This window comes from Hylobates moloch, unplaced genomic scaffold, assembly GCF_009828535.3.
Source record: "Hylobates moloch isolate HMO894 unplaced genomic scaffold, HMol_V3 SCAFFOLD_18, whole genome shotgun sequence".
NCBI classification, from domain to species: Eukaryota; Metazoa; Chordata; class Mammalia; order Primates; family Hylobatidae; genus Hylobates; species Hylobates moloch.
Genome location: NW_026652293.1, coordinates 61,600,562 through 61,606,981, shown reverse-complemented (window position 1 = coordinate 61,606,981; position 6,420 = coordinate 61,600,562). Strand labels below are relative to the sequence as shown.

General features: G+C 47.7%; 1 long non-coding RNA gene across 1 annotated transcript; it reads right to left on the bottom strand.

Moving 5' to 3' along the window:
* Positions 1-2,669: 2,669 nt before the first annotated feature.
* LOC131381817 (uncharacterized) lies at positions 2,670-5,567 on the bottom strand. The gene is made up of 3 exons (XR_009210766.1): positions 5,451-5,567; positions 3,579-3,703; positions 2,670-3,178 (listed from the first exon to the last, which is right to left on the bottom strand). It is a non-coding gene; the product is annotated as an uncharacterized LOC131381817 (long non-coding RNA).
* Between the last annotated feature and the right edge of the window lie 853 nt (positions 5,568-6,420).

Genomic DNA, 6,420 nt, shown 5'->3' with positions numbered 1-6,420 from the left:
TAGTAATTTAAAAATATGGAAATGTACTTTTAAGCTCCCTTTCAGTCTTAGATTCATGAAGCTTTCATATCTTCTACTGACTATTTTCACCACTGAGTTGTCAGGGATGAAGCAGAGCTCATCAGTCTGAAGAGTCAGTGTTTGAACTAAATCTCTTCCAGACACTCCTGCTGAACCGGAAAGCCTACTTGAGGCCTTGGTCTTAGCCTCAACCTTGAGAACACTCAGGAAAAATTAAATCCCTCTTACCCTCCTTGGACCTCAAATGTTTGAGGATGTGGTCACATGGCACCTCCGTGGGAACACGGTCCACTTCCTTTCTCAGAAGGCCTGGTCCTGGGGCGCCTGCTGCTCTGACACCCTGGGCGCTGGGCTGTTTGTCTCCCCATGGGTCAGTCTTTGCTGCGTGACTCTGGAGTTGCTCCTCCCCATCTCTCCAGTACTGAGTGCAGGTTTGCATCTAGTGGGCTCCCTAAGTATTCATTGTTACCCTGCATTTGGGGAAGGGGGCAATGGGGGCTGTCATTCGGCTATCTCTGTAACTGAGGCCAAGAGTTATGACTTTTTCACACTGGCTTCTCATGGTTCAACAGCATCCTCACCTGAAGGCAAAATATGATGGAGATGGAGGTGGGGGGAGAGCAGGGAGGGGGCTCCTAAGGGGGAGGAGAACATAGGGCAGCAAGGATAGAGAGGGTCACAGCAAACATCACTTTTCATATGTCCCTGGCTGCCTCTGCAATGAAAACGCCTTCCAGTCTCCCCAAGGGATAAGCATTGAGAAGTTTCCATCTCATTAACCACCCAGTGGACCCAAAGGAAGGCCATGTCACCTCCCAGGGCCAAACAATCCCACAGCATCAGGGGTCCGTCCGCCTCTCCCTGCTCCTGAAGCAAGTGCATGAGGCCGTTTAGCAAGGCATCCTCCTGGAGGATGGCTCATGTCCAATCCCCAGCTCACAGGAATGTGACCAACACATCTGCTCTAAAAACTTCCGGAGTCCTTGGTGTTCTTTTTTATTCTTTTAAGCTGTAAGTTATGCCTCCAGCTTACCTTCCCTCCACACGTTGGAGAAGAGTACATATCTCACCTCCAAGGGGGCGGTTGTGAGTGTGAAGAAAGAGTTTCAGGATGGATGGGAGAAAATAGGGAATTAACAGAGAGATTTTAAAAATATTTAGTACAGATTTTTCTTAACGCAATCACATCATTCATTTTAACTTATGACTTGCTGGAAGAGCTTCCAAAGTCAGCAGTCTGAGCATTGCCTGGGTTAGCAGAAGAGGGAAGCTTTCAGAGGAGGATTGCAGTGGGTTCCCTCTCCCTGCCCATCTCTGTTTGGGTCCCTTCCCCAGGATCTCCCCCTGCCCTTCCCACTGCTTTGAAATGAGACTGACCCATGAGGCTGCTCCAAGTGTGAGTGACCCAAATGAAGCCATCCCCTTCCCAGCAGGAGAGAGAGAGGACAGTGCTTCCCCTGGGTATTCATCTGATTTTCTCAGCAGATGTGGAAGTGCCCTTTTGTCATCATTCTCAAATGGCTGATGGGAGAAGCCATGGCTGGGAGACTGGGTAAGGGGTGTAGCAGGGAAGGCTGGCTCCGCATGGGAGCCTACTCGCCTGTGCCCACTCACTTGGCCAGCAGCACTGGAAGGGAGAGTTTTTAAATGGGAGTTTTAAATACTCATGTTCTCACTTATAAGTGGGAGCTAAATATTGGGTACACATGGACATAAAGATGGGAACACTAGACACTGGGGACTACAAGATGGGGGAGAGAGGAAGGGGAGCAAACGCTGAAACCCTACCTACTGGGTGCTAATTGCTCACTTCCTAGACAATGAGATCATCCACATCCCAAACCCCAGCATTGCAAAGTATATCCATGTAACAAACCTGCACATATACCCCCTGAATCTAAAATAAAAGTTGAAATTATTTTTTATTACAAAGTAAAAAATCATTTTAATGTGTTTTGGTATATAGCAAATAAATGAACATAAAGAGTGTTATATAATTTTATTAGAAAGTTTGACTAATTAATCATAGAAATAAGTGGGCAGCATTTTTAACCAATAAATAGAAGATGTGAATTCTTTCCAAATACCAGACAAAAGTATTAATATGTTAAATGGAAAGTTTTTAGGACTAAAAACTGTTGCTGAATTAGACAGAGAAATTCAACAGGTCATATTTTCTGAACACCATAAATGGCAGTAAAATATCAATTAAAATGTAAACAACCAGTAATTTCAAGCCACAAACAAATTTCATTTAAGACCTTCTAAATTAACTGCTGCATTAAATGGAAAATCTAAACTGAGGTTATTTTTAATGAGTCAAGGAAGTTCTAATTTAGCAGCATGGTGCTGAAGACCTGAGTTCAAGTAAATAATTCTACCAATATTAGCTTAGCGTTATGGAACAAGAGGCATTCTGACCATATATAATTACTATTCTCTGCAGTGTAGCATTGTCATTTAGGAAATAGATGCAAAATGTATGATTAAATGTCTAGGATTAAAAAAATACAAATTAAAATATAATATAGGTTTTATTATGATTCAGGTGTGATGGGGCCAACAGATCAGGAGACAACTGCCATGAAAAAGACAGTTTGTTACTCACAGTTCCCATGAGGAGGGGCCACATCACACCAAGGGGGCCATGTAGCGAAGCACCACGGTGGGCCAGAAGGCAGAAGGAAGGGGGCTACGGGCCAGAGCCTTCATTGTGGTTTTTGTGAGAAGTGGGTGAGGCAGGGTAAAAAGGCTTAGGATTGGCTAGTCTGAATAAATTTCAACAGGCTCTGGGGCATAGGGCTGTTCTTAATCTGTACCTGGTCCTGGGGTGATGAAGGCAGGGGACAGTGGCCTAGAATGTAAAAGCCCCATAGAGGAGTTGCTGAGAGGCTGGGCCCTGCTTCGGTTGGTTTGCATAGGAAAGGCATGCTTGCAGCTTGCAGGTGAGCCTTTCGCTATCTCCAGGAATTCGTTGGCCCTGGGAGGGGCAGCCCCTCCAGGGTCAGCAAGACCCCCGATGTCAAAGCATCAGAATACAAAAAAACAAAAGGCATGGGTAATACAGAGAGGCAGGCTCTTGGATGAATCTCTGGGATCTCTGTTGAGGGTATTTCTGCATCCAGCCAGGCTGAAGTCAACCTGAAGATTTCTGTTCCTAATGGGCACATAGAGCAGAAACATTCAGTGGGAAAGCGTCTCCACAAGGTGCATAACTATCGCCCCAACCCTGCTTCTCCTAAGATTCCCTGGGATTCTTCAGTGACAGATTTATCAGGTCAGTGTTCCAGCCTGTATCAGCCACACCACTTCACACCTTTCTGAAAGAGTGAGCCGGCCCATCAGAAGGGCCAGCAGCCAACAGGCATTGACAGCTCTGGGTCAAATGTCACTGGTGGTGTTTGCAGAACAGTCCAATGTGACAGCCCCCTGTATCGAGTCCAGGATGGCTACCCTTGTGTTTCCTTCATAGCCTCTATCCTGTACTTTTCTCACAGGAAGGAAGAGCTCAGCTAATCCTATGATTTTGTAGCCTAGCTTATTTGCTAAACACATACCGGAAACAAACGAGAGACATGTTCTTTGGTCAGCCTCACATCACAGGCAGAGGCCCAACCAAAATTCATAATTGAGGCTTGAATTATACACAGTGCTGCACCGCCAGTCCCACACTTATAGAGAACTGTGAAGAAAAACACACACAAGCACAGAATAGGTCTCATTGGAGGATCTGGGATGGTTCCTGAAAGCATCGCCTTCCCCACTGAGCTGCTAGAAGGTAGCATATACAGGCCCTTGTTTCATCTCTCCCTGCTCTGTCCAGCCCCACCCAACCCCGATCCCTCCCAGACGCATGCCAGATGCGTCCTGATGAATGTCATCCCATGATCAACGATCCCCCCACTGTGAACAAACCCCGACCCATTTATTCTGTGGTTAATCCATGTTTTAATAGGTGTAATGATTAAACTGCCTCCACTAACAAATGAGTTCACTGGAATGTAAGAATTTGAGTGAATCCATTAGAAACATCTGTGGATAGACACAGACACATGGCATACATCCCCTATACATGGAAATGCAGACATGGCAAAGATGAAGGAAAAGATGTCAGAGGCAACAAGCACAGACGCTCCCCCACTGGGTTAGAGTTCCGGCCTGAAGTGGGGCCGTCTCAGGCACCCACACCTGTGTCTGCTGTGCAGTCCTCTAGGACTCCCCTGGGAGAGTTGTCGGACATGCCCCAGGGCCAGCTCCCTGCCTGCCCTTACCTTACCTTCAATGGCATGTGGTCACTTCAAGGTGCTGTCCCTGTTTCAGACCCAGCGCAAGGTCAGCACTCACAGGCCCTGGTGTCCGTGGCCGTGTCAGCACAGTCCAGATCCAGCGTGCCCCTCACTGTCCGTCACTTCCTCTGCCACAAGCCCCCTTACCGTTAACTTTCTTTTCTGCACAAGGAGCATTTCCCTCACTGTCCCTGTGCTGAAGGCCCCTTCCATTATTGCTTTCCAAATTTTTGAGAGTCAGGGTCTCAGTCTGTCACTCAGGCGGGAGTGCAGTGGTACAATCATGGTTCACTGCAGCCTCGACCTCCTGGGCTCAAGCGATCCTCCCACCTCAGCCTTCTGAGTAGCTGGGACCACAGGTGCATGTCACCACTCCCAACTAACTTAAAGAAAATAAAATCTGCAGAGATGGGGTTTTGCCACATTGCCCAGGTTGTTCTCAAACTCCTGGGTTCAAGCAATCCTCCCGCCTTGGCCTCCAAAAGTTCCGGGATTATAGGTGTGAGCCACTGTGCCAGACTCACTTTCCAAATTTTCAATGTCTTCCCTGATAGCCACTTACCTTCCTATCCTAAATTCTAACTTGGCCCATTCCCACTACTGAGAAGAAGCATAAACATAACTCAATCCAGTTTTGACCAGTCTGACTTGGTGCAGCCCATGCTCTGTCTCATGCTAAGCTTTCTGGGGAGGCAGCTAGATAGCAAACCATTCTATGGTCATCCTTTGCTTCATATTCCCTACCTGGCCCCCTCCACCTCCCTAGCCAAAGGAGTCCGGGACAGCTATGAGAAGATTGCATTTAGAGAGAATGACCACACATTCCTCCTGTCTTCCCTGCAGTGTCACTGTTAAAGCAACAGTCACTGTCATAAGAATAAATGCGTACTGGGGACCAGCACAGTGGCTCACACTGTAATCCCCACTGGAGCCCAGGAATTCAAGACCAGTCTGAGCAATAGAGTGAGGCTTTTAAAAAGTGTATTGGGGGACGTAAATGAAAAATATATTCCTTCAGACTTCTGAACTTTTGCATTTGCTGTGTCCTGTGCTGGAAATGCCCTTTTTATCTCTTGACTGGGGGTGGGGGAGGTCTTGTTTTTTTAAGTTCTAGTTCACTTAAATAACCAGTTAAAATCTTACCTTTGGTGTGGAAACTGCCTCCAGCCTCCCTTCGAGAGGCCGCTGCATCCCCCTCAGCATCTGTGCTGCGAGGCCTTCTCAGGCCATCTCCACTGTGATTGTGCCTGTGCTCTTCTGTTAGGCCGTTCTTTCACTGCTATAAAGAAATATCTGAGACTGGGTACTTTATAAAGAAAAGAGGTTTAGTTGGCTCATGATTCTGCAAGCTTTATAGGAAGCATGGTGCTGGCAGCTGCTTGGCTTCTAGGGAGGCCTCAGGAAGCTTACAATCATGGTGGAAGGTGAACAGGGAGCAGGCACGGCACATGGCAACAGCAGGAGCAAGTGAGAGAGAGTCAGGGGTTGGGGGAGGTGTCACACACTTTTTTATTTTTTTATTTTTGAGACGGAGTCTCACTCTTTCGCCCAGGCTGGATTGCAGTGGTGCGATCTCGGCTCACTGCAAGCCCCGCCTCCCAGGTTCACACCGTTCTCCTGCCTCAGCCTCCTAAGTAGCTGGGACTACAGGTGCCTGCCGCCACGCCCGGCTAGTTTTTTGTATTTTTTAGTAGAGAAGGGGTTTCACTGTGTTAGCCAGGATGGTCTCGATCTCCTGACCTTGTGATCTGCCCGTCTCGGGCTCCCAAAGTGCTGGGATTACAGTCGTGAGCCACCGCACCCAGCCAGGCGTCACACACTTTTAAATGACCAGATCTTGTGTGAACTCAGAGCAAGAGCCCACTTATCACCAAGAGGATGGCCCCAGCCATTCATCAGGAATCTGCCCCCATGATCTAATCACCTCCTGCCAGGCCCCACCTCCAACACTGGGGATGACATTTCAACATGAGATTTGTGGGGGACAAATATCCAAGCTTTAAGACTGGGAGTGCTGCCTCAATCACTTCTGGATCCCCAGAGCCTGGCCCAGTGCACCGAATACCTTAGGCCTCAATGACTATTTATCATGCAGGTGAAAGGGGACAGAGAA